The sequence below is a fragment of the Protomyctophum parallelum genome (assembly GCF_964188405.1).
Source record: "Protomyctophum parallelum genome assembly, chromosome: 6".
Taxonomy (NCBI): domain Eukaryota; kingdom Metazoa; phylum Chordata; class Actinopteri; order Myctophiformes; family Myctophidae; genus Protomyctophum; species Protomyctophum parallelum.
In genome coordinates this window covers 31,440,142-31,465,141 of record NC_139701.1, presented here as the reverse complement: position 1 = coordinate 31,465,141, position 25,000 = coordinate 31,440,142, and the positions used below count along the sequence as shown (strand labels likewise).

At 41.0% G+C, this 25,000-nt stretch overlaps 1 protein-coding gene across 2 annotated transcripts in view; it reads left to right on the top strand.

Annotated features, from left to right (window-relative positions):
* Positions 1-25,000, top strand: part of hmcn1 (hemicentin 1) — a 236,173-nt gene that overhangs the window by 109,426 nt on the left and 101,747 nt on the right. The gene's annotated exons all lie outside the window — the stretch shown is intronic.

Below are 25,000 nucleotides of genomic sequence, written 5' to 3'. Positions count from 1 at the left end.
ACATTGTCTTCCCAGTCATTAAAGTCAATATCCCTTTCACTTCCAATGACATTGAAAACTTGCTGTAATCGACAAGGATGGGATTCGAACCCACGCGTGCAGAGCACAATGGATTAGCAGTCCATCGCCTTAACCACTCGGCCACCTCGTCATACAAACAAACAAAATATACTCAGAAAAACACAATTTAAAACAAATAAGTAGCAGCAAAGAAGACATGGCTTGTACAACTACATTGTCTTCCCAGTCATTAAAGTAAATTTCCCTTCACTTCCAATGACATTGAAAACTTGCTGTAATCGACGAGGATGGGATTCGAACCCACGCGTGCAGAGCACAATGGATTAGCAGTCCATCGCCTTAACCACTCGGCCACCTCGTCATACAAACTAGCAAAATATACTCAGAAAAACACAATTTAAAACAAATAAGTAGCAGCAAAGAAGACATGGCTTGTACAACTACATTGTCTTCCCAGTCATTAAAGTAAATTTCCCTTCACTTCCAATGACATTGAAAACTTGCTGTAATCGACGAGGATGGGATTCAAACCCACGCGTGCAGAGCACAATGGATTACCAGTCCATCGCCTTAACCACTCGGCCACCTCGTCATACAAACTAGCAAAATATACTCCGAAAAACACAATTTAAAACAAATAAGTAGCAGCAAAGAAGACATGGCTTGTACAACTACATTGTCTTCCCAGTCATTAAAGTAAATATCCCTTCACTTCCAATGACATTGAAAACTTGCTCTAATCGACGAGGATGGGATTCGAACCTACGCGTGCAGAGCACAATGGATTAGCAGTCCATCGCCTTAACCACTCGGCCACCTCGTCATACACAATAGGAAAATATACTCAGAAAAACACAATTTAAAACAAATAAGTAGCAGCAAAGAAGACATGGTTTGTACAACTATGGCAACATGGAAATACATTGTCTTCCCAGTCATTAAAGTCAATATCCCTTTCACTTGCAATGACATTGAAAACTTGCTGTAATCGACGAGGATGGGATTCGAACCCACGCGTGCAGAGCACAATGGATTAGCAGTCCATCGCCTTAACCACTCGGCCACCTCGTCATACAAACTAGTGAAATATACTCAGAAAAACACAATTTAAAACAAATAAGTAGCAGCAAAGAAGACATGGCTTGTACAACTACATTGTCTTCCCAGTCATTAAAGTAAATATCCCTTCACTTCCAATGACATTGAAAACTTGCTGTAATCGACGAGGATGGGATTCGAACCCACGCGTGCAGAGCACAATGGATTAGCAGTCCATCGCCTTAACCACTCGGCCACCTCATCATACACAATAGGAAAATATACTCAGAAAAACACAATTTAAAACAAATATGTAGCAGCAAAGAAGACATGGTGTGTACAACTATGGCAACATGCCATTACATTGTCTTCCCAGTCATTAAAGTCAATATCCCTTTCACTTCCAATGACATTGAAAACTTGCTGTAATCGACGAGGATGGGATTCGAACCCACGCGTGCAGAGCACAATGGATTAGCAGTCCATCGCCTTAACCACTCGGCCACCTCGTCATACAAACTAGCAAAATATACTCAGAAAAACATAATTTAAAACAAATAAGTAGCAGCAAAGAAGACATGGTGTGTACAACTATGGCAACATGCCATTACATTGTCTTCCCAGTCATTAAAGTCAATATCCCTTTCACTTCCAATGACATTGAAAACTTGCTATAATCGACGAGGATGGGATTCGAACCCACGCGTGCAGAGCACAATGGATTAGCAGTCCATCGCCTTAACCACTCGGCCACCTCGTCATACAAACAAACAAAATATACTCAGAAAAACACAATTTAAAACAAATAAGTAGCAGCAAAGAAGACATGGCTTGTACAACTACATTGTCTTCCCAGTCATTAAAGTAAATTTCCCTTCACTTCCAATGACATTGAAAACTTGCTGTAATCGACGAGGATGGGATTCGAACCCACGCGTGCAGAGCACAATGGATTAGCAGTCCATCGCCTTAACCACTCGGCCACCTCGTCATACAAACTAGCAAAATATACTCCGAAAAACACAATTTAAAACAAATAAGTAGCAGCAAAGAAGACATGGCTTGTACAACTACATTGTCTTCCCAGTCATTAAAGTAAATATCCGTTCACTTCCAATGACATTGAAAACTTGCTGTAATCGACGAGGATGGGATTCGAACCCACGCGTGCAGAGCACAATGGATTAGCAGTCCATCGCCTTAACCACTCGGCCACCTCGTCATACAAACTAGCAAAATATACTCCGAAAAACACAATTTAAAACAAATAAGTAGCAGCAAAGAAGACATGGGTTGTACAACTACATTGTCTTCCCAGTCATTAAAGTAAATTTCCCTTCACTTCCAATGACATTGAAAACTTGCTGTAATCGACGAGGATGGGATTCGAACCCACGCGTGCAGAGCACAATGGATTAGCAGTCCATCGCCTTAACCACTCGGCCACCTCGTCATACAAACTAGCAAAATATACTCAGAAAAACACAATTTAAAACAAATAAGTAGCAGCAAAGAAGACATGGCTTGTACAACTATGGCAACATGGAAATACATTGTCTTCCCAGTCATTAAAGTCTATATCCCTTTCACTTCCAATGACATTGAAAACTTGCTGTAATCGACGAGGATGGGATTCAAACCCACGCGTGCAGAGCACAATGGATTAGCAGTCCATCGCCTTAACCACTCGGCCACCTCGTCATACAAACAAACAAAATATACTCAGAAAAACACAATTTAAAACAAATAAGTAGCAGCAAAGAAGACATGGCTTGTACAACTACATTGTCTTCCCAGTCATTAAAGTAAATTTCCCTTCACTTCCAATGACATTGAAAACTTGCTGTAATCGACGAGGATGGGATTCGAACCCACGCGTGCAGAGCACAATGGATTAGCAGTCTATCGCCTTAACCACTCGGCCACCTCGTCATACAAACTAGCAAAATATACTCCGAAAAACACAATTTAAAACAAATAAGTAGCAGCAAAGAAGACATGGCTTGTACAACTACATTGTCTTCCCAGTCATTAAAGTAAATATCCGTTCACTTCCAATGACATTGAAAACTTGCTGTAATCGACGAGGATGGGATTCGAACCCACGCGTGCAGAGCACAATGCAGTCCATCGCCTTAACCACTCGGCCACCTCGTCATACAAACTAGCAAAATATACTCAGAAAAACACAATTTAAAACAAATAAGTAGCAGCAAAGAAGACATGGCTTGTACAACTACATTGTCTTCCCAGTCATTAAAGTAAATTTCCCTTCACTTCCAATGACATTGAAAACTTCCTGTAATCGACGAGGATGGGATTCGAACCCACGCGTGCAGAGCACAATGGATTAGCAGTCCATCGCCTTAACCACTCGGCCACCTCGTCATACAAACTAGCTAAATATACTCAGAAAAACACAATTTAAAACAAATAAGTTGCAGCAAAGAAGACATGGTGTGTACAACTATGGCAACATGCCATTACATTGTCTTCCCAGTCATTAAAGTCAATAACCCTTTCACTTCCAATGACATTGAAAACTTGCTGTAATCGACGAGGATGGGATTCGAACCCACGCGTGCAGAGCAAAATGGATTAGCAGTCCATCGCCTTAACCACTCGGCCACCTCGTCATACAAACTAGTGAAATATACTCCGAAAAACACAATTTAAAACAAATAAGTAGCAGCAAAGAAGACATGGCTTGTACAACTACATTGTCTTCCCAGTCATTAAAGTAAATATCCGTTCACTTCCAATGACATTGAAAACTTGCTGTAATCAACGAGGATGGGATTCGAACCCACGCGTGCAGAGCACAATGGATTAGCAGTCCATCGCCTTAACCACTCGGCCACCTCGTCATACAAACTAGCAAAATATACTCAGAAAAACACAATTTAAAACAAATAAGTAGCAGCAAAGAAGACATGGCTTGTACAACTACATTGTCTTCCCAGTCATTAAAGTCAATATCCCTTTCACTTCCAATGACATTGAAAACTTGCTGTAATCGACGAGGATGGGATTCGAACCCACGCGTGCAGAGCACAATGGATTAGCAGTCCATCGCCTTAACCACTCGGCCACCTCGTCATACAAACTAGCAAAATATACTCAGAAAAACACAATTTAAAACAAATAAGTAGCAGCAAAGAAGACATGGCTTGTACAACTACATTGTCTTCCCAGTCATTAAAGTCAATATCCCTTTCACTTCCAATGACATTGAAAACTTGCTGTAATCGACGAGGATGGGATTCGAACCCACGCGTGCAGAGCACAATGGATTAGCAGTCCATCGCCTTAACCACTCGGCCACCTCGTCATACAAACAAACAAAATATACTCAAAAAAACACAATTTAAAACAAATAAGTAGCAGCAAAGAAGACATGGCTTGTACAACTACATTGTCTTCCCAGTCATTAAAGTAAATTTCCCTTCACTTCCAATGACATTGAAAACTTGCTGTAATCGACGAGGATGGGATTCGAACCCACGCGTGCAGAGCACAATGGATTAGCAGTCCATCGCCTTAACCACTCGGCCACCTCGTCATACAAACTAGCAAAATATACTCAGAAAAACACAATTTAAAACAAATAAGTAGCAGCAAAGAAGACATGGCTTGTACAACTATGGCAACATGGAAATACATTGTCTTCCCAGTCATTAAAGTCTATATCCCTTTCACTTCCAATGACATTGAAAACTTGCTGTAATCGACGAGGATGGGATTCGAACCCACGCGTGCAGAGCACAATGGATTAGCAGTCCATCGCCTTAACCACTCGGCCACCTCGTCATACAAACAAACAAAATATACTCAGAAAAACACAATTTAAAACAAATAAGTAGCAGCAAAGAAGACATGGCTTGTACAACTACATTGTCTTCCCAGTCATTAAAGTAAATTTCCCTTCACTTCCAATGACATTGAAAACTTGCTGTAATCGACGAGGATGGGATTCGAACCCACGCGTGCAGAGCACAATGGATTAGCAGTCTATCGCCTTAACCACTCGGCCACCTCGTCATACAAACTAGCAAAATATACTCCGAAAAACACAATTTAAAACAAATAAGTAGCAGCAAAGAAGACATGGCTTGTACAACTACATTGTCTTCCCAGTCATTAAAGTAAATATCCGTTCACTTCCAATGACATTGAAAACTTGCTGTAATCGACGAGGATGGGATTCGAACCCACGCGTGCAGAGCACAATGCAGTCCATCGCCTTAACCACTCGGCCACCTCGTCATACAAACTAGCAAAATATACTCAGAAAAACACAATTTAAAACAAATAAGTAGCAGCAAAGAAGACATGGCTTGTACAACTACATTGTCTTCCCAGTCATTAAAGTAAATTTCCCTTCACTTCCAATGACATTGAAAACTTGCTGTAATCGACGAGGATGGGATTCGAACCCACGCGTGCAGAGCACAATGGATTAGCAGTCCATCGCCTTAACCACTCGGCCACCTCGTCATACAAACTAGCTAAATATACTCAGAAAAACACAATTTAAAACAAATAAGTTGCAGCAAAGAAGACATGGTGTGTACAACTATGGCAACATGCCATTACATTGTCTTCCCAGTCATTAAAGTCAATAACCCTTTCACTTCCAATGACATTGAAAACTTGCTGTAATCGACGAGGATGGGATTCGAACCCACGCGTGCAGAGCACAATGGATTAGCAGTCCATCGCCTTAACCACTCGGCCACCTCGTCATACAAACTAGCAAAATATACTCCGAAAAACACAATTTAAAACAAATAAGTAGCAGCAAAGAAGACATGGCTTGTACAACTACATTGTCTTCCCAGTCATTAAAGTAAATATCCGTTCACTTCTAATGACATTGAAAACTTGCTGTAATCGACGAGGATGGGATTCGAACCCACGCGTGCAGAGCACAATGGATTAGCAGTCCATCGCCTTAACCACTCGGCCACCTCGTCATACAAACTAGCAAAATATACTCAGAAAAACACAATTTAAAACAAATAAGTAGCAGCAAAGAAGACATGGCTTGTACAACTACATTGTCTTCCCAGTCATTAAAGTCAATATCCCTTTCACTTCCAATGACATTGAAAACTTGCTGTAATCGACGAGGATGGGATTCGAACCCACGCGTGCAGAGCACAATGGATTAGCAGTCCATCGCCTTAACCACTCGGCCACCTCGTCATACAAACAAACAAAATATACTCAGAAAAACACAATTTAAAACAAATAAGTAGCAGCAAAGAAGACATGGCTTGTACAACTACATTGTCTTCCCAGTCATTAAAGTAAATTTCCCTTCACTTCCAATGACATTGAAAACTTGCTGTAATCGACGAGGATGGGATTCGAACCCACGCGTGCAGAGCACAATGGATTAGCAGTCCATCGCCTTAACCACTCGGCCACCTCGTCATACAAACTAGCAAAATATACTCAGAAAAACACAATTTAAAACAAATAAGTAGCAGCAAAGAAGACATGGCTTGTACAACTACATTGTCTTCCCAGTCATTAAAGTAAATTTCCCTTCACTTCCAATGACATTGAAAACTTGCTGTAATCGACGAGGATGGGATTCAAACCCACGCGTGCAGAGCACAATGGATTAGCAGTCCATCGCCTTAACCACTCGGCCAACTCGTCATACAAACTAGCAAAATATACTCAGAAAAACACAATTTAAAACAAATAAGTAGCAGCAAAGAAGACATGGCTTGTACAACTATGGCAACATGGAAATACATTGTCTTCCCAGTCATTAAAGTCAATATCCCTTTCACTTCCAATGACATTGAAAACTTGCTGTAATCGACAAGGATGGGATTGGAACCCACGCGTGCAGAGCACAATGGATTAGCAGTCCATCGCCTTAACCACTCGGCCACCTCGTCATACAAACTAGCAAAATATACTCCGAAAAACACAATTTAAAACAAATAAGTAGCAGCAAAGAAGACATGGCTTGTACAACTACATTGTCTTCCCAGTCATTAAAGTAAATATCCCTTCACTTCCAATGACATTGAAAACTTGCTCTAATCGACGAGGATGGGATTCGAACCTACGCGTGCAGAGCACAATGGATTAGCAGTCCATCGCCTTAACCACTCGGCCACCTCGTCATACACAATAGGAAAATATACTCAGAAAAACACAATTTAAAACAAATAAGTAGCAGCAAAGAAGACATGGTTTGTACAACTATGGCAACATGGAAATACATTGTCTTCCCAGTCATTAAAGTCAATATCCCTTTCACTTCCAATGACATTGAAAACTTGCTGTAATCGACGAGGATGGGATTCGAACCCACGCGTGCAGAGCACAATGGATTAGCAGTCCATCGCCTTAACCACTCGGCCACCTCGTCATACAAACTAGTGAAATATACTCCGAAAAACACAATTTAAAACAAATAAGTAGCAGCAAAGAAGACATGGCTTGTACAACTACATTGTCTTCCCAGTCATTAAAGTAAATATCCCTTCACTTCCAATGACATTGAAAACTTGCTGTAATCGACGAGGATGGGATTCGAACCCACGCGTGCAGAGCACAATGGATTAGCAGTCCATCGCCTTAACCACTCGGCCACCTCGTCATACAAACTAGCTAAATATACTCAGAAAAACACAATTTAAAACAAATAAGTTGCAGCAAAGAAGACATGGTGTGTACAACTATGGCAACATGCCATTACATTGTCTTCCCAGTCATTAAAGTCAATAACCCTTTCACTTCCAATGACATTGAAAACTTGCTGTAATCGACGAGGATGGGATTCGAACCCACGCGTGCAGAGCACAATGGATTAGCAGTCCATCGCCTTAACCACTCGGCCACCTCGTCATACAAACTAGCAAAATATACTCCGAAAAACACAATTTAAAACAAATAAGTAGCAGCAAAGAAGACATGGCTTGTACAACTACATTGTCTTCCCAGTCATTAAAGTAAATATCCGTTCACTTCTAATGACATTGAAAACTTGCTGTAATCGACGAGGATGGGATTCAAACCCACGCGTGCAGAGCACAATGGATTAGCAGTCCATCGCCTTAACCACTCGGCCACCTCGTCATACAAACTAGCAAAATATACTCAGAAAAACACAATTTAAAACAAATAAGTAGCAGCAAAGAAGACATGGCTTGTACAACTACATTGTCTTCCCAGTCATTAAAGTCAATATCCCTTTCACTTCCAATGACATTGAAAACTTGCTGTAATCGACGAGGATGGGATTCGAACCCACGCGTGCAGAGCACAATGGATTAGCAGTCCATCGCCTTAACCACTCGGCCACCTCGTCATACAAACAAACAAAATATACTCAGAAAAACACAATTTAAAACAAATAAGTAGCAGCAAAGAAGACATGGCTTGTACAACTACATTGTCTTCCCAGTCATTAAAGTAAATTTCCCTTCACTTCCAATGACATTGAAAACTTGCTGTAATCGACGAGGATGGGATTCAAACCCACGCGTGCAGAGCACAATGGATTAGCAGTCCATCGCCTTAACCACTCGGCCAACTCGTCATACAAACTAGCAAAATATACTCAGAAAAACACAATTTAAAACAAATAAGTAGCAGCAAAGAAGACATGGCTTGTACAACTATGGCAACATGGAAATACATTGTCTTCCCAGTCATTAAAGTCAGTATCCCTTTCACTTCCAATGACATTGAAAACTTGCTGTAATCGACAAGGATGGGATTGGAACCCACGCGTGCAGAGCACAATGGATTAGCAGTCCATCGCCTTAACCACTCGGCCACCTCGTCATACAAACTAGCAAAATATACTCCGAAAAACACAATTTAAAACAAATAAGTAGCAGCAAAGAAGACATGGCTTGTACAACTACATTGTCTTCCCAGTCATTAAAGTAAATATCCCTTCACTTCCAATGACATTGAAAACTTGCTCTAATCGACGAGGATGGGATTCGAACCTACGCGTGCAGAGCACAATGGATTAGCAGTCCATCGCCTTAACCACTCGGCCACCTCGTCATACACAATAGGAAAATATACTCAGAAAAACACAATTTAAAACAAATAAGTAGCAGCAAAGAAGACATGGTTTGTACAACTATGGCAACATGGAAATACATTGTCTTCCCAGTCATTAAAGTCAATATCCCTTTCACTTCCAATGACATTGAAAACTTGCTGTAATCGACGAGGATGGGATTCGAACCCACGCGTGCAGAGCACAATGGATTAGCAGTCCATCGCCTTAACCACTCGGCCACCTCGTCATACAAACTAGTGAAATATACTCCGAAAAACACAATTTAAAACAAATAAGTAGCAGCAAAGAAGACATGGCTTGTACAACTACATTGTCTTCCCAGTCATTAAAGTAAATATCCCTTCACTTCCAATGACATTGAAAACTTGCTGTAATCGACGAGGATGGGATTCGAACCCACGCGTGCAGAGCACAATGGATTAGCAGTCCATCGCCTTAACCACTCGGCCACCTCATCATACACAATAGGAAAATATACTCAGAAAAACACAATTTAAAACAAATATGTAGCAGCAAAGAAGACATGGTGTGTACAACTATGGCAACATGCCATTACATTGTCTTCCCAGTCATTAAAGTCAATATCCCTTTCACTTCCAATGACATTGAAAACTTGCTGTAATCGACGAGGATGGGATTCGAACCCACGCGTGCAGAGCACAATGGATTAGCAGTCCATCGCCTTAACCACTCGGCCACCTCGTCATACAAACTAGCAAAATATACTCAGAAAAACATAATTTAAAACAAATAAGTAGCAGCAAAGAAGACATGGTGTGTACAACTATGGCAACATGCCATTACATTGTCTTCCCAGTCATTAAAGTCAATATCCCTTTCACTTCCAATGACATTGAAAACTTGCTATAATCGACGAGGATGGGATTCGAACCCACGCGTGCAGAGCACAATGGATTAGCAGTCCATCGCCTTAACCACTCGGCCACCTCGTCATACAAACTAGCAAAATATACTCAGAAAAACATAATTTAAAACAAATAAGTAGCAGCAAAGAAGACATGGTGTGTACAACTATGGCAACATGCCATTACATTGTCTTCCCAGTCATTAAAGTCAATATCCCTTTCACTTCCAATGACATTGAAAACTTGCTATAATCGACGAGGATGGGATTCAAACCCACGCGTGCAGAGCACAATGGATTAGCAGTCCATCGCCTTAACCACTCGGCCACCTCGTCATACAAACTAGCAAAATATACTCCGAAAAACACAATTTAAAACAAATAAGTAGCAGCAAAGAAGACATGGCTTGTACAACTACATTGTCTTCCCAGTCATTAAAGTAAATATCCGTTGACTTCCAATGACATTGAAAACTTGCTGTAATCGACGAGGATGGGATTCGAACCCACGCGTGCAGAGCACAATGGATTAGCAGTCCATCGCCTTAACCACTCGGCCACCTCGTCATACAAACAAACAAAATATACTCAGAAAAACACAATTTAAAACAAATAAGTAGCAGCAAAGAAGACATGGCTTGTACAACTACATTGTCTTCCCAGTCATTAAAGTAAATTTCCCTTCACTTCCAATGACATTGAAAACTTGCTGTAATCGACGAGGATGGGATTCGAACCCACGCGTGCAGAGCACAATGGATTAGCAGTCCATCGCCTTAACCACTCGGCCACCTCGTCATACAAACTAGCAAAATATACTCAGAAAAACACAATTTAAAACAAATAAGTAGCAGCAAAGAAGACATGGCTTGTACAAGTACATTGTCTTCCCAGTCATTAAAGTAAATTTCCCTTCACTTCCAATGACATTGAAAACTTGCTGTAATCGACGAGGATGGGATTCAAACCCACGCGTGCAGAGCACAATGGATTAGCAGTCCATCGCCTTAACCACTCGGCCAACTCGTCATACAAACTAGCAAAATATACTCAGAAAAACACAATTTAAAACAAATAAGTAGCAGCAAAGAAGACATGGCTTGTACAACTATGGCAACATGGAAATACATTGTCTTCCCAGTCATTAAAGTCAATATCCCTTTCACTTCCAATGACATTGAAAACTTGCTGTAATCGACAAGGATGGGATTGGAACCCACGCGTGCAGAGCACAATGGATTAGCAGTCCATCGCCTTAACCACTCGGCCACCTCGTCATACAAACTAGCAAAATATACTCAGAAAAACACAATTTAAAACAAATAAGTAGCAGCAAAGAAGACATGGCTTGTACAACTACATTGTCTTCCCAGTCATTAAAGTAAATATCCCTTCACTTCCAATGACATTGAAAACTTGCTCTAATCGACGAGGATGGGATTCGAACCTACGCGTGCAGAGCACAATGGATTAGCAGTCCATCGCCTTAACCACTCGGCCACCTCGTCATACACAATAGGAAAATATACTCAGAAAAACACAATTTAAAACAAATAAGTAGCAGCAAAGAAGACATGGTTTGTACAACTATGGCAACATGGAAATACATTGTCTTCCCAGTCATTAAAGTCAATATCCCTTTCACTTCCAATGACATTGAAAACTTGCTGTAATCGACGAGGATGGGATTCGAACCCACGCGTGCAGAGCACAATGGATTAGCAGTCCATCGCCTTAACCACTCGGCCACCTCGTCATACAAACTAGTGAAATATACTCCGAAAAACACAATTTAAAACAAATAAGTAGCAGCAAAGAAGACATGGCTTGTACAACTACATTGTCTTCCCAGTCATTAAAGTAAATATCCCTTCACTTCCAATGACATTGAAAACTTGCTGTAATCGACGAGGATGGGATTCGAACCCACGCGTGCAGAGCACAATGGATTAGCAGTCCATCGCCTTAACCACTCGGCCACCTCATCATACACAATAGGAAAATATACTCAGAAAAACACAATTTAAAACAAATATGTAGCAGCAAAGAAGACATGGTGTGTACAACTATGGCAACATGCCATTACATTGTCTTCCCAGTCATTAAAGTCAATATCCCTTTCACTTCCAATGACATTGAAAACTTGCTGTAATCGACGAGGATGGGATTCGAACCCACGCGTGCAGAGCACAATGGATTAGCAGTCCATCGCCTTAACCACTCGGCCACCTCGTCATACAAACTAGCAAAATATACTCAGAAAAACATAATTTAAAACAAATAAGTAGCAGCAAAGAAGACATGGTGTGTACAACTATGGCAACATGCCATTACATTGTCTTCCCAGTCATTAAAGTCAATATCCCTTTCACTTCCAATGACATTGAAAACTTGCTATAATCGACGAGGATGGGATTCGAACCCACGCGTGCAGAGCACAATGGATTAGCAGTCCATCGCCTTAACCACTCGGCCACCTCGTCATACAAACTAGCAAAATATACTCAGAAAAACATAATTTAAAACAAATAAGTAGCAGCAAAGAAGACATGGTGTGTACAACTATGGCAACATGCCATTACATTGTCTTCCCAGTCATTAAAGTCAATATCCCTTTCACTTCCAATGACATTGAAAACTTGCTATAATCGACGAGGATGGGATTCGAACCCACGCGTGCAGAGCACAATGGATTAGCAGTCCATCGCCTTAACCACTCGGCCACCTCGTCATACAAACTAGCAAAATATACTCCGAAAAACACAATTTAAAACAAATAAGTAGCAGCAAAGAAGACATGGCTTGTACAACTACATTGTCTTCCCAGTCATTAAAGTAAATATCCGTTCACTTCCAATGACATTGAAAACTTGCTGTAATCGACGAGGATGGGATTCGAACCCACGCGTGCAGAGCACAATGGATTAGCAGTCCATCGCCTTAACCACTCGGCCACCTCGTCATACAAACTAGCAAAATATACTCCGAAAAACACAATTTAAAACAAATAAGTAGCAGCAAAGAAGACATGGGTTGTACAACTATGGCAACATGGAAATAGATTGTCTTCCCAGTCATTAAAGTCTATATCCCTTTCACTTCCAATGACATTGAAAACTTGCTGTAATCGACGAGGATGGGATTCGAACCCACGCGTGCAGAGCACAATGGATTAGCAGTCCATCGCCTTAACCACTCGGCCACCTCGTCATACAAACAAACAAAATATACTCAGAAAAACACAATTTAAAACAAATAAGTAGCAGCAAAGAAGACATGGCTTGTACAACTACATTGTCTTCCCAGTCATTAAAGTAAATTTCCCTTCACTTCCAATGACATTGAAAACTTGCTGTAATCGACGAGGATGGGATTCGAACCCACGCGTGCAGAGCACAATGGATTAGCAGTCCATCGCCTTAACCACTCGGCCACCTCGTCATACAAACTAGCAAAATATACTCCGAAAAACACAATTTAAAACAAATAAGTAGCAGCAAAGAAGACATGGCTTGTACAACTACATTGTCTTCCCAGTCATTAAAGTAAATATCCCTTCACTTCCAATGACATTGAAAACTTGCTCTAATCGACGAGGATGGGATTCGAACCTACGCGTGCAGAGCACAATGGATTAGCAGTCCATCGCCTTAACCACTCGGCCACCTCGTCATACACAATAGGAAAATATACTCAGAAAAACACAATTTAAAACAAATAAGTAGCAGCAAAGAAGACATGGTTTGTACAACTATGGCAACATGGAAATACATTGTCTTCCCAGTCATTAAAGTCAATATCCCTTTCACTTCCAATGACATTGAAAACTTGCTGTAATCGACGAGGATGGGATTCGAACCCACGCGTGCAGAGCACAATGGATTAGCAGTCCATCGCCTTAACCACTCGGCCACCTCGTCATACAAACTAGTGAAATATACTCCGAAAAACACAATTTAAAACAAATAAGTAGCAGCAAAGAAGACATGGCTTGTACAACTACATTGTCTTCCCAGTCATTAAAGTAAATATCCCTTCACTTCCAATGACATTGAAAACTTGCTGTAATCGACGAGGATGGGATTCGAACCCACGCGTGCAGAGCACAATGGATTAGCAGTCCATCGCCTTAACCACTCGGCCACCTCGTCATACAAACTAGCTAAATATACTCAGAAAAACACAATTTAAAACAAATAAGTTGCAGCAAAGAAGACATGGTGTGTACAACTATGGCAACATGCCATTACATTGTCTTCCCAGTCATTAAAGTCAATAACCCTTTCACTTCCAATGACATTGAAAACTTGCTGTAATCGACGAGGATGGGATTCGAACCCACGCGTGCAGAGCACAATGGATTAGCAGTCCATCGCCTTAACCACTCGGCCACCTCGTCATACAAACTAGCAAAATATACTCCGAAAAACACAATTTAAAACAAATAAGTAGCAGCAAAGAAGACATGGCTTGTACAACTACATTGTCTTCCCAGTCATTAAAGTAAATATCCGTTCACTTCTAATGACATTGAAAACTTGCTGTAATCGACGAGGATGGGATTCAAACCCACGCGTGCAGAGCACAATGGATTAGCAGTCCATCGCCTTAACCACTCGGCCACCTCGTCATACAAACTAGCAAAATATACTCAGAAAAACACAATTTAAAACAAATAAGTAGCAGCAAAGAAGACATGGCTTGTACAACTACATTGTCTTCCCAGTCATTAAAGTCAATATCCCTTTCACTTCCAATGACATTGAAAACTTGCTGTAATCGACGAGGATGGGATTCGAACCCACGCGTGCAGAGCACAATGGATTAGCAGTCCATCGCCTTAACCACTCGGCCACCTCGTCATACAAACAAACAAAATATACTCAGAAAAACACAATTTAAAACAAATAAGTAGCAGCAAAGAAGACATGGCTTGTACAACTACATTGTCTTCCCAGTCATTAAAGTAAATTTCCCTTCACTTCCAATGACATTGAAAACTCGCTGTAATCGACGAGGATGGGATTCGAACCCACGCGTGCAGAGCACAATGGATTAGCAGTCCATCGCCTTAACCACTCGGCCACCTCGTCATACAAACTAGCAAAATATACTCAGAAAAACACAATTTAAAACAAATAAGTAGCAGCAAAGAAGACATGGCTTGTACAACTACATTGTCTTCCCAGTCATTAAATTAAATTTCCCTTCACTTCCAATGACATTGAAAACTTGCTGTAATCGACGAGGATGGGATTCAAACCCACGCGTGCAGAGCACAATGGATTAGCAGTCCATCGCCTTAACCACTCGGCCAACTCGTCATACAAACTAGCAAAATATACTCAGAAAAACACAATTTAAAACAAATAAGTAGCAGCAAAGAAGACATGGCTTGTACAACTATGGCAACATGGAAATACATTGTCTTCCCAGTCATTAAAGTCAGTATCCCTTTCACTTCCAATGACATTGAAAACTTGCTGTAATCGACAAGGATGGGATTGGAACCCACGCGTGCAGAGCACAATGGATTAGCAGTCCATCGCCTTAACCACTCGGCCACCTCGTCATACAAACTAGCAAAATATACTCCGAAAAACACAATTTAAAACAAATAAGTAGCAGCAAAGAAGACATGGCTTGTACAACTACATTGTCTTCCCAGTCATTAAAGTAAATATCCCTTCACTTCCAATGACATTGAAAACTTGCTCTAATCGACGAGGATGGGATTCGAACCTACGCGTGCAGAGCACAATGGATTAGCAGTCCATCGCCTTAACCACTCGGCCACCTCGTCATACACAATAGGAAAATATACTCAGAAAAACACAATTTAAAACAAATAAGTAGCAGCAAAGAAGACATGGTTTGTACAACTATGGCAACATGGAAATACATTGTCTTCCCAGTCATTAAAGTCAATATCCCTTTCACTTCCAATGACATTGAAAACTTGCTGTAATCGACGAGGATGGGATTCGAACCCACGCGTGCAGAGCACAATGGATTAGCAGTCCATCGCCTTAACCACTCGGCCACCTCGTCATACAAACTAGTGAAATATACTCCGAAAAACACAATTTAAAACAAATAAGTAGCAGCAAAGAAGACATGGCTTGTACAACTACATTGTCTTCCCAGTCATTAAAGTAAATATCCCTTCACTTCCAATGACATTGAAAACTTGCTGTAATCGACGAGGATGGGATTCGAACCCACGCGTGCAGAGCACAATGGATTAGCAGTCCATCGCCTTAACCACTCGGCCACCTCATCATACACAATAGGAAAATATACTCAGAAAAACACAATTTAAAACAAATATGTAGCAGCAAAGAAGACATGGTGTGTACAACTATGGCAACATGCCATTACATTGTCTTCCCAGTCATTAAAGTCAATATCCCTTTCACTTCCAATGACATTGAAAACTTGCTGTAATCGACGAGGATGGGATTCGAACCCACGCGTGCAGAGCACAATGGATTAGCAGTCCATCGCCTTAACCACTCGGCCACCTCGTCATACAAACTAGCAAAATATACTCAGAAAAACATAATTTAAAACAAATAAGTAGCAGCAAAGAAGACATGGTGTGTACAACTATGGCAACATGCCATTACATTGTCTTCCCAGTCATTAAAGTCAATATCCCTTTCACTTCCAATGACATTGAAAACTTGCTATAATCGACGAGGATGGGATTCGAACCCACGCGTGCAGAGCACAATGGATTAGCAGTCCATCGCCTTAACCACTCGGCCACCTCGTCATACAAACTAGCAAAATATACTCAGAAAAACATAATTTAAAACAAATAAGTAGCAGCAAAGAAGACATGGTGTGTACAACTATGGCAACATGCCATTACATTGTCTTCCCAGTCATTAAAGTCAATATCCCTTTCACTTCCAATGACATTGAAAACTTGCTATAATCGACGAGGATGGGATTCAAACCCACGCGTGCAGAGCACAATGGATTAGCAGTCCATCGCCTTAACCACTCGGCCACCTCGTCATACAAACTAGCAAAATATACTCCGAAAAACACAATTTAAAACAAATAAGTAGCAGCAAAGAAGACATGGCTTGTACAACTACATTGTCTTCCCAGTCATTAAAGTAAATATCCGTTGACTTCCAATGACATTGAAAACTTGCTGTAATCGACGAGGATGGGATTCGAACCCACGCGTGCAGAGCACAATGGATTAGCAGTCCATCGCCTTAACCACTCGGCCACCTCGTCATACAAACAAACAAAATATACTCAGAAAAACACAATTTAAAACAAATAAGTAGCAGCAAAGAAGACATGGCTTGTACAACTACATTGTCTTCCCAGTCATTAAAGTAAATTTCCCTTCACTTCCAATGACATTGAAAACTTGCTGTAATCGACGAGGATGGGATTCGAACCCACGCGTGCAGAGCACAATGGATTAGCAGTCCATCGCCTTAACCACTCGGCCACCTCGTCATACAAACTAGCAAAATATACTCAGAAAAACACAATTTAAAACAAATAAGTAGCAGCAAAGAAGACATGGCTTGTACAAGTACATTGTCTTCCCAGTCATTAAAGTAAATTTCCCTTCACTTCCAATGACATTGAAAACTTGCTGTAATCGACGAGGATGGGATTCAAACCCACGCGTGCAGAGCACAATGGATTAGCAGTCCATCGCCTTAACCACTCGGCCAACTCGTCATACAAACTAGCAAAATATACTCAGAAAAACACAATTTAAAACAAATAAGTAGCAGCAAAGAAGACATGGCTTGTACAACTATGGCAACATGGAAATACATTGTCTTCCCAGTCATTAAAGTCAATATCCCTTTCACTTCCAATGACATTGAAAACTTGCTGTAATCGACAAGGATGGGATTGGAACCCACGCGTGCAGAGCACAATGGATTAGCAGTCCATCGCCTTAACCACTCGGCCACCTCGTCATACAAACTAGCAAAATATACTCAGAAAAACACAATTTAAAACAAATAAGTAGCAGCAAAGAAGACATGGCTTGTACAACTACATTGTCTTCCCAGTCATTAAAGTAAATATCCCTTCACTTCCAATGACATTGAAAACTTGCTCTAATCGACGAGGATGGGATTCGAACCTACGCGTGCAGAGCACAATGGATTAGCAGTCCATCGCCTTAACCACTCGGCCACCTCGTCATACACAATAGGAAAATATACTCAGAAAAACACAATTTAAAACAAATAAGTAGCAGCAAAGAAGACATGGTTTGTACAACTATGGCAACATGGAAATACATTGTCTTCCCAGTCATTAAAGTCAATATCCCTTTCACTTCCAATGACATTGAAAACTTGCTGTAATCGACGAGGATGGGATTCGAACCCACGCGTGCAGAGCACAATGGATTAGCAGTCCATCGCCTTAACCACTCGGCCACCTCGTCATACAAACTAGTGAAATATACTCCGAAAAACACAATTTAAAACAAATAAGTAGCAGCAAAGAAGACATGGCTTGTACAACTACATTGTCTTCCCAGTCATTAAAGTAAATATCCCTTCACTTCCAATGACATTGAAAACTTGCTGTAATCGACGAGGATGGGATTCGAACCCACGCGTGCAGAGCACAATGGATTAGCAGTCCATCGCCTTAACCACTCGGCCACCTCATCATACACAATAGGAAAATATACTCAGAAAAACACAATTTAAAACAAATATGTAGCAGCAAAGAAGACATGGTGTGTACAACTATGGCAACATGCCATTACATTGTCTTCCCAGTCATTAAAGTCAATATCCCTTTCACTTCCAATGACATTGAAAACTTGCTGTAATCGACGAGGATGGGATTCGAACCCACGCGTGCAGAGCACAATGGATTAGCAGTCCATCGCCTTAACCACTCGGCCACCTCGTCATACAAACTAGCAAAATATACTCAGAAAAACATAATTTAAAACAAATAAGTAGCAGCAAAGAAGACATGGTGTGTACAACTATGGCAACATGCCATTACATTGTCTTCCCAGTCATTAAAGTCAATATCCCTTTCACTTCCAATGACATTGAAAACTTGCTATAATCGACGAGGATGGGATTCGAACCCACGCGTGCAGAGCACAATGGATTAGCAGTCCATCGCCTTAACCACTCGGCCACCTCGTCATACAAACTAGCAAAATATACTCAGAAAAACATAATTTAAAACAAATAAGTAGCAGCAAAGAAGACATGGTGTGTACAACTATGGCAACATGCCATTACATTGTCTTCCCAGTCATTAAAGTCAATATCCCTTTCACTTCCAATGACATTGAAAACTTGCTATAATCGACGAGGATGGGATTCAAACCCACGCGTGCAGAGCACAATGGATTAGCAGTCCATCGCCTTAACCACTCGGCCACCTCGTCATACAAACTAGCAAAATATACTCCGAAAAACACAATTTAAAACAAATAAGTAGCAGCAAAGAAGACATGGCTTGTACAACTACATTGTCTTCCCAGTCATTAAAGTAAATATCCGTTGACTTCCAATGACATTGAAAACTTGCTGTAATCGACGAGGATGGGATTCGAACCCACGCGTGCAGAGCACAATGGATTAGCAGTCCATCGCCTTAACCACTCGGCCACCTCGTCATACAAACAAACAAAATATACTCAGAAAAACACAATTTAAAACAAATAAGTAGCAGCAAAGAAGACATGGCTTGTACAACTACATTGTCTTCCCAGTCATTAAAGTAAATTTCCCTTCACTTCCAATGACATTGAAAACTTGCTGTAATCGACGAGGATGGGATTCGAACCCACGCGTGCAGAGCACAATGGATTAGCAGTCCATCGCCTTAACCACTCGGCCACCTCGTCATACAAACTAGCAAAATATACTCAGAAAAACACAATTTAAAACAAATAAGTAGCAGCAAAGAAGACATGGCTTGTACAAGTACATTGTCTTCCCAGTCATTAAAGTAAATTTCCCTTCACTTCCAATGACATTGAAAACTTGCTGTAATCGACGAGGATGGGATTCAAACCCACGCGTGCAGAGCACAATGGATTAGCAGTCCATCGCCTTAACCACTCGGCCAACTCGTCATACAAACTAGCAAAATATACTCAGAAAAACACAATTTAAAACAAATAAGTAGCAGCAAAGAAGACATGGCTTGTACAACTATGGCAACATGGAAATACATTGTCTTCCCAGTCATTAAAGTCAATATCCCTTTCACTTCCAATGACATTGAAAACTTGCTGTAATCGACAAGGATGGGATTGGAACCCACGCGTGCAGAGCACAATGGATTAGCAGTCCATCGCCTTAACCACTCGGCCACCTCGTCATACAAACTAGCAAAATATACTCAGAAAAACACAATTTAAAACAAATAAGTAGCAGCAAAGAAGACATGGCTTGTACAACTACATTGTCTTCCCAGTCATTAAAGTAAATATCCCTTCACTTCCAATGACATTGAAAACTTGCTCTAATCGACGAGGATGGGATTCGAACCTACGCGTGCAGAGCACAATGGATTAGCAGTCCATCGCCTTAACCACTCGGCCACCTCGTCATACACAATAGGAAAATATACTCAGAAAAACACAATTTAAAACAAATAAGTAGCAGCAAAGAAGACATGGTTTGTACAACTATGGCAACATGGAAATACATTGTCTTCCCAGTCATTAAAGTCAATATCCCTTTCACTTCCAATGACATTGAAAACTTGCTGTAATCGACGAGGATGGGATTCGAACCCACGCGTGCAGAGCACAATGGATTAGCAGTCCATCGCCTTAACCACTCGGCCACCTCGTCATACAAACTAGTGAAATATACTCCGAAAAACACAATTTAAAACAAATAAGTAGCAGCAAAGAAGACATGGCTTGTACAACTACATTGTCTTCCCAGTCATTAAAGTAAATATCCCTTCACTTCCAATGACATTGAAAACTTGCTGTAATCGACGAGGATGGGATTCGAACCCACGCGTGCAGAGCACAATGGATTAGCAGTCCATCGCCTTAACCACTCGGCCACCTCATCATACACAATAGGAAAATATACTCAGAAAAACACAATTTAAAACAAATATGTAGCAGCAAAGAAGACATGGTGTGTACAACTATGGCAACATGCCATTACATTGTCTTCCCAGTCATTAAAGTCAATATCCCTTTCACTTCCAATGACATTGAAAACTTGCTGTAATCGACGAGGATGGGATTCGAACCCACGCGTGCAGAGCACAATGGATTAGCAGTCCATCGCCTTAACCACTCGGCCACCTCGTCATACAAACTAGCAAAATATACTCAGAAAAACATAATTTAAAACAAATAAGTAGCAGCAAAGAAGACATGGTGTGTACAACTATGGCAACATGCCATTACATTGTCTTCCCAGTCATTAAAGTCAATATCCCTTTCACTTCCAATGACATTGAAAACTTGCTATAATCGACGAGGATGGGATTCGAACCCACGCGTGCAGAGCACAATGGATTAGCAGTCCATCGCCTTAACCACTCGGCCACCTCGTCATACAAACTAGCAAAATATACTCAGAAAAACATAATTTAAAACAAATAAGTAGCAGCAAAGAAGACATGGTGTGTACAACTATGGCAACATGCCATTACATTGTCTTCCCAGTCATTAAAGTCAATATCCCTTTCACTTCCAATGACATTGAAAACTTGCTATAATCGACGAGGATGGGATTCGAACCCACGCGTGCAGAGCACAATGGATTAGCAGTCCATCGCCTTAACCACTCGGCCACCTCGTCATACAAACTAGCAAAATATACTCCGAAAAACACAATTTAAAACAAATAAGTAGCAGCAAAGAAGACATGGCTTGTACAACTACATTGTCTTCCCAGTCATTAAAGTAAATATCCGTTCACTTCCAATGACATTGAAAACTTGCTGTAATCGACGAGGATGGGATTCGAACCCACGCGTGCAGAGCACAATGGATTAGCAGTCCATCGCCTTAACCACTCGGCCACCTCGTCATACAAACTAGCAAAATATACTCCGAAAAACACAATTTAAAACAAATAAGTAGCAGCAAAGAAGACATGGGTTGTACAACTATGGCAACATGGAAATAGATTGTCTTCCCAGTCATTAAAGTCTATATCCCTTTCACTTCCAATGACATTGAAAACTTGCTGTAATCGACGAGGATGGGATTCGAACCCACGCGTGCAGAGCACAATGGATTAGCAGTCCATCGCCTTAACCACTCGGCCACCTCGTCATACAAACAAACAAAATATACTCAGAAAAACACAATTTAAAACAAATAAGTAGCAGCAAAGAAGACATGGCTTGTACAACTACATTGTCTTCCCAGTCATTAAAGTAAATTTCCCTTCACTTCCAATGACATTGAAAACTTGCTGTAATCGACGAGGATGGGATTCGAACCCACGCGTGCAGAGCACAATGGATTAGCAGTCTATCGCCTTAACCACTCGGCCACCTCGTCATACAAACTAGCAAAATATACTCCGAAAAACACAATTTAAAACAAATAAGTAGCAGCAAAGAAGACATGGCTTGTACAACTACATTGTCTTCCCAGTCATTAAAGTAAATATCCGTTCACTTCCAATGACATTGAAAACTTGCTGTAATCGACGAGGATGGGATTCGAACCCACGCGTGCAGAGCACAATGCAGTCCATCGCCTTAACCACTCGGCCACCTCGTCATACAAACTAGCAAAATATACTCAGAAAAACACAATTTAAAACAAATAAGTAGCAGCAAAGAAGACATGGCTTGTACAACTACATTGTCTTCCCAGTCATTAAAGTAAATTTCCCTTCACTTCCAATGACATTGAAAACTTGCTGTAATCGACGAGGATGGGATTCGAACGCACGCGTGCAGAGCACAATGGATTAGCAGTCCATCGCCTTAACCACTCGGCCACCTCGTCATACAAACTAGCTAAATATACTCAGAAAAACACAATTTAAAACAAATAAGTTGCAGCAAAGAAGACATGGTGTGTACAACTATGGCAACATGCCATTACATTGTCTTCCCAGTCATTAAAGTCAATAACCCTTTCACTTCCAATGACATTGAAAACTTGCTGTAATCGACGAGGATGGGATTCGAACCCACGCGTGCAGAGCACAATGGATTAGCAGTCCATCGCCTTAACCACTCGGCCACCTCGTCATACAAACTAGCAAAATATACTCCGAAAAACACAATTTAAAACAAATAAGTAGCAGCAAAGAAGACATGGCTTGTACAACTACATTGTCTTCCCAGTCATTAAAGTAAATATCCGTTCACTTCCAATGACATTGAAAACTTGCTGTAATCAACGAGGATGGGATTCGAACCCACGCGTGCAGAGCACAATGGATTAGCAGTCCATCGCCTTAACCACTCGGCCACCTCGTCATACAAACTAGCAAAATATACTCAGAAAAACACAATTTAAAACAAATAAGTAGCAGCAAAGAAGACATGGCTTGTACAACTACATTGTCTTCCCAGTCATTAAAGTCAATATCCCTTTCACTTCCAATGACATTGAAAACTTGCTGTAATCGACGAGGATGGGATTCGAACCCACGCGTGCAGAGCACAATGGATTAGCAGTCCATCGCCTTAACCACTCGGCCACCTCGTCATACAAACAAACAAAATATACTCAGAAAAACACAATTTAAAACAAATAAGTAGCAGCAAAGAAGACATGGCTTGTACAACTACATTGTCTTCCCAGTCATTAAAGTAAATATCCGTTCACTTCCAATGACATTGAAAACTTGCTGTAATCGACGAGGATGGGATTCGAACCCACGCGTGCAGAGCACAATGGATTAGCAGTCCATCGCCTTAACCACTCGGCCACCTCGTCATACAAACTAGCAAAATATACTCAGAAAAACACAATTTAAAACAAATAAGTAGCAGCAAAGAAGACATGGCTTGTACAACTACATTGTCTTCCCAGTCATTAAAGTAAATTTCCCTTCACTTCCAATGACATTGAAAACTTGCTGTAATCGACGAGGATGGGATTCGAACCCACGCGTGCAGAGCACAATGGATTAGCAGTCCATCGCCTTAACCACTCGGCCACCTCGTCATACAAACTAGCTAAATATACTCAGAAAAACACAATTTAAAACAAATAAGTTGCAGCAAAGAAGACATGGTGTGTACAACTATGGCAACATGCCATTACATTGTCTTCCCAGTCATTAAAGTCAATAACCCTTTCACTTCCAATGACATTGAAAACTTGCTGTAATCGACGAGGATGGGATTCGAACCCACGCGTGCAGAGCACAATGGATTAGCAGTCCATCGCCTTAACCACTCGGCCACCTCGTCATACAAACTAGCAAAATATACTCCGAAAAACACAATTTAAAACAAATAAGTAGCAGCAAAGAAGACATGGCTTGTACAACTACATTGTCTTCCCAGTCATTAAAGTAAATATCCGTTCACTTCCAATGACATTGAAAACTTGCTGTAATCAACGAGGATGGGATTCGAACCCACGCGTGCAGAGCACAATGGATTAGCAGTCCATCGCCTTAACCACTCGGCCACCTCGTCATACAAACTAGCAAAATATACTCAGAAAAACACAATTTAAAACAAATAAGTAGCAGCAAAGAAGACATGGCTTGTACAACTACATTGTCTTCCCAGTCATTAAAGTCAATATCCCTTTCACTTCCAATGACATTGAAAACTTGCTGTAATCGACGAGGATGGGATTCGAACCCACGCGTGCAGAGCACAATGGATTAGCAGTCCATCGCCTTAACCACTCGGCCACCTCGTCATACAAACAAACAAAATATACTCAGAAAAACACAATTTAAAACAAATAAGTAGCAGCAAAGAAGACATGGCTTGTACAACTACATTGTCTTCCCAGTCATTAAAGTAAATATCCGTTCACTTCCAATGACATTGAAAAC